General features: G+C 42.4%; 1 protein-coding gene across 5 annotated transcripts in view; it reads left to right on the top strand.

Moving 5' to 3' along the window:
- The first annotated feature begins 11,361 nt into the window (after positions 1-11,361).
- The window catches only part of LOC133366880 (butyrophilin subfamily 3 member A2-like), a 32,515-nt gene continuing 31,218 nt past the window's right edge, over positions 11,362-12,658 (top strand). For all 5 annotated transcript variants that reach the window (XM_061590416.1, XM_061590422.1, XM_061590421.1 and 2 more), the window contains exon 1: positions 11,362-11,622. The gene's annotated coding sequence lies outside the window, so the exon portion shown is untranslated. The remainder of the gene's footprint in view (positions 11,623-12,658) is intronic.

The following is a 12,658-nucleotide window of genomic DNA, read 5'->3' as shown; positions in this document are numbered from 1 at the left end:
TATAACATTGCAGTCTCTGTGAGTCACAGAGCAATCCTAATGTGAAGCTGGGGAAGTGAGACTGGCAGATTGCCAAATCCAAAGCCCTGCCAGTGCATGCGAGGGTTTAGCTTTTGCTGTGCCAGATCCAGTCTACCATAAGTGAGGGTCCTGAGCATTGGGGCCCCTTGGGGCTTTGGATCCAGTCCCCATCCAGAAATGACCCATCTGGTTGCTTCTTCCAACTGCTGCTGGCAGCAGCATTCCATCCGATAGCATGAAGTAGGAGCATCCATTAAAACAGAGCCCCTTCCTGCTAGCAGTGCTCCTCTCTCAACACCATCCGACCCCTCCCCATCAACATGAGGGGTTAAGGATTGCAATGGTAGCGTTTCTCAAAATTGGGTGACAATCAACTCCCTTTCCTCAATATTCTTAATTTAGGACTATGTTGATGTTCAGGGCTAAGTGCTTTTGTTTTGGGTATTTCATTACTTTTGGTCTCCAGGTCTGATACGTCATGGGTACTTCGGCATGTTCTGGCCTCTTTTAGGTCAAAACTGGATTTCACTGAGCAACTGTATATGTTAATCCATGTGTCTACCCCTTCACATAAAAAAGTGTGGATGTTGCATTCTTACAACTCTTGTTTTTGACACAGCCTTGTGAACTTAGGCTGTAATCCTTTGGACATCTACCTGTCAGTCATCCTCAATGAATACGATGGGACTTATAAATAAGGATGCATAGGATTGCATTCTAAATCTACAAGCAAGCATACTCCTGTCTGTTTGGTGGTGGTGGTTTTGTCCTTCTCGTTATGGCCATGGAAACTATTCCTTCTGTGTATTCCCCCCCCAACACACACACACACACACACACCATTTGAAGTGATTCTTGATATTCAAAGCATAGCTAAGGGGAGAAAACCTTCATATAATAAGTATCATTTAACATCTGTGGTTTTTTTGAAGGCACAGAAACCCAAAGGGATTTTGTATCCGACCTATAGCCATGTGATCTTTAAGAGGAAACAGGAAGCTCATCCTGCTGAAGGGGTCTGTGAGGTATGTATATACTCAGGGTGTGTACAGGCTGCAAGATCCATCTTGTATCTATGTGAGAGTGAGAGAGTGAGGGCTCATCCAAATGGAGTGGGATAATCCATGTTTTTCATATCCGGCTTGCCATCTGACAGTCCTCACTGTCTTCCCCCCCCCCCCGCTTTTTTCCGATTTAAAAAATACGTGTTTTTTGCGCCCACACATGTAGTGGGAAGATCCGTACATCCTTTTCGTTTTCCAAGCCCCGCCTGTAAAACCACCCCCATCAGCCAATTGGTTCACAAAAAAATGACGAGTGCTCCTCCCCCCCTTTGCAACACACAATATCACGCATGCGCTTGAACGTTAGAGCGCAAAAGTTTGAATTTCCCTGTGGCTATAAAGGAGTTCCTTGCCACTTGCTACTTGCAGGTCTCTCTGTGGTGCAATCAGTTAGCATCTTCAGCTGTTAACTGAAAGGTTGGTGGTTTGAGCCCACCCAGGGACAATTCATGTTATCTTTTGTTATTACCCATCACAATTATAATTCATTTTATCTGGGTTAGAATCAATCGGGGAGCAGGAGAGGGGACGTGAAGGGACAAAACTGCTGGCTCCCTGCTTTTTGCACTGGAAAGCCAGGACTCAGCTGCCTTCCAAAAGCAGCTCCTCAAGGAGGGCCCCCCCAAGGGGGGTTCCTGCTCCCTGTCTTTCCATTTTCGATAACGCCTTGTCACAACCACTACCACCCCTCCCTCCCATTTACCTGCGTTTCTGGAGAAATAAGTGGAATTGTCAGCCCTGTGTATCTCCAGAAACGTTAATATGTATAAAGGTAGAAAAGCACACAGCTGCTTTTGTGCTATACCTCAAATGCAAGCTAACAAAAATACAGGAAGGGACTACACTGCTCAAGGAGGGGCCCCCAAAGGGAGGCTCCTGCTCCCTGCCCTTCCATTTTTGTTTCTTTTATTAGACGGAACACCGGAAAGCATGGCTGCCTTCCAAAAGCAGCTCCTCGAGGAGGGGCCCTCCAAGGGGGGTTCCTGCTCCCTGCTTTTCTACCTTTATACATATTAAAAGCATCTGCCTCGCATGCAAACGGTCCCAAATTCAGTCTACGGCATCTCCAGGATGGGCTTCAGCGCAGCAGGGCTGTTTGCCCACATTCCCTGCCCAATCCAAGAGCGGCTCCCTGCACCACCCAACCACACTTCAGTGAGACCAGCCAGGAAAAGGGGGGCTTTACACACAACCACAATTGCAGGTCTCACCCAGAGCGGCCGCCCAGTTCGCAGGCTGGCTAAAAATAAACTTGGAATTTTGCATCTGCGCAGTAGTTGCAGAGCCACCCCCAACACCCCTCCATTACGATGAATGGTTCAATTTTCCCAGGCTTCCCCCCCCCAATATTTGCGCACATGTGCAAAAGTGCAGATACGTGATTGGCTGGAATGAGAAGGGGCATGGGGAAACGCCCAATAACTGCCCATCAGCTGTAAAGTCCGCCGTATTGCGTCCTAGCTCCTGAAGGCACAGCGGATGATTCCCGATTTTAAAAGGCAAATCGCATTTTTTTGCAGTATTGCCAGGATCGAATTTAACCCGTGGAAAAGCGCAACAGCGCACAAGGTCATATGGATGACCGAAAAATAATGAAAACACAAAGCGATTGTGTATCACATTTTGCAGTCATCTGGATGAGCCCTGAGACTGGCAGATCACCAGATCCAAAGCCCTGCCAATGAATGTGAGGATTTAGCTTTTTGCTGTGCCACATCCAGTCTACCGTAACTGAGGGCCCTGAGCATTGGGGTCCCTTGGGGCTTTGGATCCAGCCTCCATCCAGAAATGACCCATTTTGTTGCTTCTTCCAACTGCTGCTGGCAGCAGCATTCCATCCAATAGCATGAAGTAGGAGCATCCATTAAAACAGAGCCCCTTCTTGCTAGCAGTGCTCCTCTCTCAACACCATCTGACCCCTCCCCATCAACATGAGGGGTTAAGGATTGCAATAGTAGCGTTTCTCAAAACACACCATTTGAAGTGATTCTTGATATTCAAAGCAGAGCTAAGGGGAGAAAACCTTCATATAATAAAAGTCATTTAACATTTGATTTTTTTTGAAGGCACAGGAATCCAAAGGGATTTTGTATCCGACCTATAGCCATGTGATCTTTAAGAGGAAACAGGAAGCTCATCCTACTGAAGGGTTCTGTGAGGTATGTATATACTCAGGGTGTGCATAAGCTCCAAGATCCATCTTGTACCTGTCTGCATTTTCTAAAAAAAATCCAATCTATTTCTGAGTAGCTTTGTGCTCTCCTTACTTCTTCGCTCCCCCCTTTTGACAAAAGTGGATGATATTTACAGGCATAGGAGCCTCTCTTGGGGGAATTAAGCCTACTAAATTGCAGACAAATAAGTTCAAGGGCTTTGTGTGGGGGACGTACAAGGGATTCACTTTCTTCCATCAGCCTTTATGAGCTGAGCTGGGGGTGGGTTGTCTCTTGCTCGTTCTTACCTTAAAATTATTAAGAGGTGGCCAAGCATTGTATAGACTTGTACATTTCTTTAAAAAACTTTGCAGCTTCACACCAGCTTTTCCAGTGCTTGTTCATGTCCTCTGTTAGACCTTACAGGCCTCCAATAGGCCTTACAACTTGAGGCTGCCTAGAACACTGTTGCTGTTGTTGTGTATGGGCTGAAGAGCTCTGTTGTTGTTGTTAAAGCAGAGCAATATTGGATTTTTTTTAAAAAAAACCTGACAGTCTTGCAGAGTGCAACAAAGGGCTTTGCAAAACCTGCTGATTAGCTGATAATTGGGTCTTGCATGGTCTTGTGGACAGTGCCTGCAAATTAGGGTTACCAGTTCTCCAGCATCCCGCTAGAGATTCCGGCTTCGCACTTGCTTTCCTGACGTCCGGTCAGAATCACCCCCATGTTCTTGAATCTCTGGCTTTTGCCCAGCCACGCATGCATGTCCTAGCTTCCAGACACGCATACAGTAGGGCCCCGCTTTTCGGCGTTCCACTAATATGGCGCCAACGGGGCGACAAGGGAGGAGATGGAACTGTGGAGGTGAGTGACAATTGTGTGTGTATACTTTCTTGTCCGCCACCCTTCGTGGCTACTTGCTTTGTCTATGCTTGGCGAGCCTCAATGGTTGCTAGCTGAGAGGGTGTGTGTGCGTGCTTGCACTGAGCAGGAGAAGAACCTGCTTCCCCCACCTTTTGTGGCTACTTGCTCCTTCTGTGATTGGTGAGCCTGGATGGCATGCAAAGCAGCTGAATGGTGGCCTCTGTCTTCCTTTCCTCCCCTCCTCCCTTGGGCAGGCAAGCCCTGCAAGTGCCTTAGTTGCTGGCAGGGGACGTTTGTTCCAAATAGTTCCTTCCTTCCAAGGTAAACCTATTTCAAACCATCCATGCCCCCCCATAAACAATTTTGTGATAGTGCATAGGGGCTTGTGCAGAATTAATTTATTATCATTATTATTAATAATATTTTTTAAATAATGTTTATTAAGGGAAAGAAAATTACAAAGTAGTACTAAAATAATAATAAATAAGAAAAGGGAAAGAGAAAAGAATGCTTTACATATATCATTCAGCTTTATTACTAATTATAGATATAGATATATACTGAGTCATAATTCATTAGAAAAGACAATAATGCTGGGAAAAACAGAAGGAAGTAAAAAAAGAGGAAGGCCAAACAAGAGATGGATTGATTCCATAAAGGAAGCCACAGACCTGAACTTACAAGATCTGAACAGGGTGGTTCATGACAGATGCTCTTGGAGGTCGCTGATTCATAGGGTCGCCATAAGTCGTAATTGACTTGAAGGCACATAACAACAACGACTGTTTAAAGTGGTATAATATTATAGTAAATGTATGGTGCTGTTGCCATCAGCAATAGCCTTCTGAAGACTGTGACTGATCTGGGATTAAGTTTGTTTCTAACCTGGTGCTATTGGTTTTATTTCTCTCACCTCACTTTTTTACCTTTACCTTAATACTAGAGGTAATTGTGTAATTGTGATTGCTCGATTACTTTTAATAAAGCCAACACATAAAGTTGCAGTGGCCTATGGATAACTTTGTAGAAGTTGCCCAGTCAAGTCTTGGCAAAAGCACAATGCTAACAGGCAGTTGCCAACTGCTTGCCTAGAATGCCCTCCCTTGTCCTTAACAAGGCTGCAACCATATCTACTCAGAAGTAGGTCCTATTGAGTTCTATTGAGTTAATAATTGAGTTAATAAGCATGTTTAGAATTGCTGCCTTCAGGGGCATCCATCTGTGCTCCCATCTAACATCTCTGCAACACTAGGCTCCTTTCTTTCTACAGTGGCCTTCTGGTAATTGGCCTGCCCTGAGGGCATGTAAACCCTTCTTGCCAGAAGCAAGTAGGCTAGATTAAATGTTCCCTAAAGGTGTTGGACTACGACCTGGGAGACCAGGGTTCAAATCTCCACACAGCCATGAAGCTTACTGGGTGACCTTGGGCCAGTCACTCCCTCTCAGCCTCAGAGGAAGGCAATGGTAAAACCACCTTTGAATACCGTTTACCATGAAAACCCTGTTCATAGGGTCACCATAAGTCGGGATCGACTTGAAGGCAGTCCATTTCCATTTTCCATCCATGCTCCCTAAGCCGGTGAGAAGGAATGACTTTGTCACTTCAGTTGGAGCTGGGAACACCCTCTTTTAGGTAAGATTTCTATCTTAATTTCCAATCAGAGAATTTGTTTTGAATGGTATGCTCCAAGCAGCTGTGGTTGATACTTAATGTATCATGCTTAATGACATCACTAGGGCCCGCCCCATGGCATCACTAGGGCCCACCTCATGACATCGCTAGGGTCCACCCTGTGACATCACTTGGACCCGCCCCGTGATGTCACTAGGGCCCGCCCCCATTTTCTTAGGTTTTCGGATGGTTCCGACCCGGCAACCCTACAGCAAACTCTCTTTTAGCTGAGCCTCATCTTTACTTCCCCACCCCGACCTTATATGTGATGCCAGGTGTAGGACAGGTGGGCAGGGCTTGGCCTAAACGGCCCAAATGGACAAACTTAGTGGTTTGCCCACTTCTGCTATATCCCATTCTAAACATTTCTGGTGTAGACATCCCAAAGATGGTTGGTGGGAATCACATGGTGATATTTTATCCATATTCTTGAGATTTACTTTATTGTCTCATATGCAATGTATATGATATAGTTTCATTTGTTGTTGTTGTTATTGCTTCCTAGGGAGAAGTATGATTTCCAGCTGCCTGGCTTAAACAACCACAAACATTTCAGAACATATATGTCTCAACATTCTGAAAAGCATTTTCATTTCTACTGCAGGGAAAATTCTACATTATGAACTTTTATGTGCCAAACTGAACGATTCTGTGAGGGTTTTTACAGTTTATAAAGTGTGTAATGCTGTTACACAGGTTTATTATGTAAAATAGATACTGCACAGATTTCCCAGGAAGAAGTGGCTCACAGACATAAGCTACCAAAAGGCTCTGCCAGCTGGCTAAGAGTTAGGTCTCTATCTTTAAGTAGTATCATTGTTAAAATAAATTTATTTTGATTTTGTCATCTGATTGGTGCATTTTTTCAAAGGAATTCCATATCAGTGGGCTTTGTCCTGTTCTAATACTTCACAGTCTGTGCCCACATTTCCATTACACATTCTTCTAAAGAACACTTGTGTGGTGGCAATGGTATTCTAGTTGCAGTCTCCAGAAGAAAAGCCCATGAGAATCTGTGACACTGTGCACTCTTGACAGATGTCATGGTGTAAAGCCACGGCAAACTCCAAATCAAGTTACATATAATTTCTAAATCCCGGTAGGAGTAGGGTTGCCAGGTCAGAAACATCCCAAACCCTGAGATTTTGGGGGCAGGCCTGAATGATGTCATGGGGCGTGCCTGAGTGATGTCACAGGGCAGGTCCAAGTGTCATTAAGCATGGTACATTAAGCATCAACCACAGTTGCTTGGCGCATACAATTCATACAAAAACATTTTCCTGATTGGAAATTAAGATAGAAATCTTAGCTAAAAGATGGAGCCTGGGTAGGGAACATTTAATCTAGCCAACTTGCTTCTGGCAAAAAGGGTTTAAGTGTCCTCAGGCCAGGCCAGTCACCAGAAGGCCATTGTAGGAAGAAAGGAGCACAGTGTTGTGGAGATGTTAGATGGGAGCACTCAGGAGTAATGATGGATGCCTCCAAAGGCTGCAATTCTAAACACACTTACTAAGGGACCAATCCCCATAAAACTCAATAGGATTTACTTCTCAGTAAATATGGTTTGGATTGTGTTGTTGGTAAAGCTTGACTAGGGATCCTCTGCAAAGATACCCATATCCAAGTAGAGTTGGCAGCCCCTTGCCTGGAATGCCCTGCCCCTACCTTTTAACATCCAAATTTCTTTACAGATTTGACCCTTTACTTCAGAAAGAGGTCTGAGAAATGAGTAAGAAGATTCTCTACCATTTTCTGTCTCCTCTGTGGCTGCTATAAACTCACTTCGTCACCCACCCCAATTCCAATGAATATAATTGACAGAGAGAAAGCACACATGATTTGGTCTACCTTCATAGGCAGCAGCTTGGAAACAACAATTGCAGCCACGCTGCCCAGCATGTGAATTCTCTTTTACCACTCTTGGGCAAGAAACAAACGACAAGGTGCATCATCAATGGGTTTAAGAAGACTGAATGGAGCGCATGGAACCACTGTTGTTGCAACCAGTAAGATTTTGGAGCAGAGGTATTATGTGCTGATAGGGTCTCACTCATGTCAGCAATTGTGCCACAGCATTCTGCACTAAATGCAGCCCCTGGGTCAGGTTGTGCTGCATGGGGATTTCTGTGACCTTGGCTGACTGGCTGCCAGGATTTTTTTTAGTTTTGGTTTTTGGTTAGGAATCCTGACTGGTGGGATACTTAGTTTTCTGCCTTACTCGTAGGAATCTTGTTGTGGTTGGTATGGTACTGCATTTAAGAAATCATCACTGTCTTTTGTTTTTGTTTTTCTACTTGCATTTCATTTACCTTGTAAAAAACCAATCCTTTAGTGTGGCAGCACCTCCACTTTGGAACTCCCTACCTATTGACATTAGCAGGTGCCTTAATTGTACTCTTTTGGAACCTTCTAAAAATACTTTTGTTTAGGCAAGCCTAGCCAAGAATGTAGAAGCTATTATTTTTTATCTATTTTAACTCATTGTTCATTTTATTATTTTGAATGTTTTTAAATACCTGTCTAACTGTTTTTGCCAGTACGTTTATTATTTTAATTCATACTATAAACCACTTAGAGGTTTTTTACAATAAAGCAGTATATAAATGTAAATAGAATAAATAAATAAATTTTGGAGTCACTGTGACCCGTGGGTGTCTTTTTTCTTTTGTACTGAGTCAGGCCATTTGGTACCATCTAGCTCAGTACTGATGACATGGACTAGTATTGGTTCTTCAGGATTCCAGGCAATAGTCTCTTCTAGAGATTGAATTTTGGACCTTTGCATGGAAAGCATATGCCCTACCACGGAGCTACAGTCCTGTTTAAAAATGTATCTTTTACATTTGTTTTTTTCAATTCACTAATGAATGCACAGCATATTGGGGCAGATCCACACCATACATTTAAGGCACATTCAACATACGTTTGAAGCACATGAATCCCACTACAGAATCCTGGGAACTGTAGTTTGTTAAGGGTAGTGAAAACTGTAACTGTGAGGCGGAAACTTCACTTCCCAAGATTCTTTAGGGGAAGTCATGTGTTTTAAATGCGAGTTGGATGTGCTTTAAATGTATTATTTGGATCTCCATTACTTCATAAACTTTGTCTACATATAAATCATTTTAATTAAATTTTAAAATGGAAATGAGCTATAAAGTTTACTTGACCATGGGCTACGCAGCGCCCCTCAGCCTAACCTGACCCTCAAGGTGAAAAGAACAGTCAGGGACCATGACCACCCCAAGGAAGCAAGGCACACTTAAAATATAGAGCAAAAAATCATTTGTAAATAATAATTACAACCATAGTGTGAAATCAGATACATATCAAGACATATTATGAAGAAATATTTATATAAGCATGAATGTCAAAGATGTTTATTATTTGCACAACCTGTAAAGATATTTATAGTGCAATCCTATAGATGTTTACTAAGACGCAAGTCCAATGTATTCAGTGGGTCTTACTTAGACAGGGAAGCATGCATGGGACTACAATTCAGTGATAAGGAACTTCACTCACCCAATCCAAAATTCATAATCATGCCACTTTAAGCTGTTTTGCAACTGTTTTATATTTGTTTTACAGTTATTAGATTTTAAATGGTTTTATTTCTTGTTGTGAGCTGCTTTGGTTTCCAACTCTACCTCACAGGGTTGTTGGAAATATTCCATAACTGCACACACTGGAGATATAAAAATACATACACCCCACAGAATAGGTTATTGTCAAAACCAGTTGGCCACTGCAGAACTTTTTTTTAAAAAAAATAACTATTAGTTTCCTGCCAAATAAAAGCAGTGTCACCTAAGTAAGCCTTCCCTTACTGCTTTTCTTTTAAAGGATGAGAGAGGGAGAGAAAGATTTACAACACAATCCTTTTCTATGTTCACTCAAAGTCTCACTGATTTTCAGCACAAGCCTAACATGTCTACTCAAAAGTAAGTCCCACTGAATTCAATGGGGTTAGCTCCCAGGTATGTGGGATTATCATTGAAGTTTTACTCCCAGAAAAAAATCACATTTGGAAGGTTTTCAAAACTATTATGAATAAGACAAATAAGCTGCCCTCTTCTACAGTCTTGTAAAATTTAAACTTTGTTTGACTCCTTAATTAGAAAAGTATAACACTGAAACATGTACACTTTTTGAAACTTCTGTTCAAAAATTATCTGAAAAATAAAAAGTATAATATACCATTTTTGCAAGTAATTAAAAAAACCTTACATGTACACCTTTATGCCTACCAATATCCTGCTGTGATCTTCTGTTGTACTGCAATCCTATGCATTTTTACTCAGAAGCACGTCCCAATCCTGTACAGAGAAAGTACTCTTTGGCTGCTAAAAGGTATATATTTACTGAATTCCTAATGGGAGACAGGAAAAGGAAACTGTTCTCAGTTAGCTCTTGTTCTTGTCAATCACAACCCTGACTTCTTATTGGCTGAAAACCTGAAATGGCAGGGATTAGAGCAGAATTTAGAGCAACTACAGAAGGAGTATGGGGGGTGGCCGACATTTTGGTGTATATCATGGGAAACAGACCACCTAGAAACTTTTTTTTAATGAAAGTAGAAAGTCCTGAGATTAAGGTGAGTCACCCGGAGACCTGGAGAGGACCCCCAAAAACTGGAGCCCCAGCCAAAAGCCAGACATCTGGTAACCCTAAGTAGGAGTCCTGGGAGTCCTATAATTTCTAAATCCTAGGAGTCAATTTATTTGTGTACATCAAATTATTGAGAAGGGAGAGGCTTTAGCTCAGTAGAAATAGATTTGCATCAGGCAAGACCATTAACAGATGGCTCCTAGGGCCAAACTACACATTCACTGCGTTTGCACACAACAATAATTCAGACTTACTGACCTATTGCATTGTTGGTCTAATCACACTTTGCTCCTCCTCCAATGTGAGTGGGCTAAACAAATCAGGAAGCCTTGTCTACCGGTTACGTCCAGACCTGGGATCATGGTTTGTTGCTCTAATAAATGTCAACTGTTAGCCATGGTTTGTTGCTTACTGGTTGTAGTTTATTAGGGAGCACCAAACCTGGTTCAGGTCTAACAGGCTTCCTGGTTTGTTTATGTGCTGGAGGAGAAAGTGGAGGAGCACCAGTCTTAGGTTTACTTGCACCAGCCCTAGGTCTCATGAAACGTTATATGCACTGTGAGGGAAGACACATGGACTTGGTGCTCATACTTGTGTCCCACCTCATGTATGTCCTATATAAGGCTGAGCCATGCCTTACCATAGGTAGCTACTTATGCATTGCCAAAAAATGCATAACAGATAAAGGGAAATAGGGGGCATTGATTTGCATGTTAGTTCACATATATAGATGTGAATTTAGAAATCATCACTATCATTTAAATAGAAATGCAGTCCATCTGATCACTGTGAAGAAGTCTATGACCAGGTGAGTTTGGTGCCTGTTCAGCCTGTGTTCTGATGCTAATTGTGGATGGCCAGTTTCAAGCTTCCCACTCCTTTTTCTTAGTATTCTTTATCTTTAAACTGAACTTGGACTGGAGAGCTATCCAAATAAAGGGCTGTCCTTTGACAGCCTGTCAAATGGAGCCCTGTCCCCTGTAAATTAGTCACTACATTAGTTGTAGAAGTATCTGTTGAGCCCCCACGCAAAGTCTTTGTATGGCATATACACCTTTAATTTTCAGAGCAAGGTGTCAGCTGTCACAGCAATTACATTACAGAGCATATTGCTGGCAGTTACTTATTGGCATATACAGTTGGAAAATGAAAGTAAACAATTCCTGCAACAAATTCCACTCGAAGCGGGAGCAAGGTACAACATCTAAAACATGAATCTCACAATCTGCTAGGAAGGTAAGAAACTATGTTAAGAACATCAAAATTACAGTTCCTTCTTTTAGTTATTGGAATGTGCTTGTTTAACATTGAATTGGTGGCTTGGTTAAAGGAGGCTTCCGTCACCTCCATTTAGGATACAGAATGAGTTAGCCATCATGGAGAAACCTTCAAGCCACAGAAGCAAACATACGTTTGACAGCAGATTTCAGGCGCTTTCATGGGAAATGTAAATCAGGATGTGGGTGTGTGTGAGAGAGAGGAATAACAGTGATGTGTTCCTTTAGCAGAAATCCTTCCTTACTGCACTAAGCCTGTTTGCTGATAATTGCAGCTTTCATTTGTAGTGGAAATAAAATGGCTGCCGCTTTGCAGTTCCCATTTTATACCAGCACATGATATGTACCCGGTAGCATATAATTAACTTTGTCATGGGACAGTTTAGGCATTTGAACCAAGTTTTGGAACACCTGCAAAGAGGGGTGTCTTGTGACCATCTCTCTCTGAACTTGAACTTGAAGGGGGTTTCCTTCTTTTCAAGCTCTTTAATGATGTGTGTATTTCCCAATTATTCATTTATTTCAGTACAGTCTATTCTAGAGCCTTTCCACAAATTCAGTTTTTCATTTTACAGAATGCCGTTGTTGAATGGGAGCTAGCTCCTCCTTTATGGGGACATTTCACCTTTTGGGTTCTTACAGCTCAGTGTGTTCATGGGAAATTCAGCATCATACATATTAATGTCCTGCTATGGGGGAGATCAGCTATGAGAGAACTAGAAAAGGTCCTCAGATGCAAAGATGTATCACTGAACACCAAAGTCAGGATCATTCAGACCATGGTATTCTCAATCTCTATGCGTGGATGTGAAAGTTGGACAGTGAAAAAAGCGGATAAGAGAAAAATCAACTCATTTGAAATGTGGTGTTGGAGGAGAGCTTTTCGCATAGCATGGACTGCGAAAAAGACAAATAATTGGGTGTTAGAACAAATTAAACCAGAACTGTCACTAGAAGCTAAAATGATGAAACTGAAGTTATCATAGTTTGCACAC

This window comes from Rhineura floridana, chromosome 11 (genome assembly GCF_030035675.1).
Source record: "Rhineura floridana isolate rRhiFlo1 chromosome 11, rRhiFlo1.hap2, whole genome shotgun sequence".
Lineage (NCBI taxonomy): Eukaryota > Metazoa > Chordata > Lepidosauria > Squamata > Rhineuridae > Rhineura > Rhineura floridana.
The sequence above is the reverse complement of the archived record's forward strand: the minus strand, read 5'-3'. Positions and strand labels throughout refer to the sequence as shown.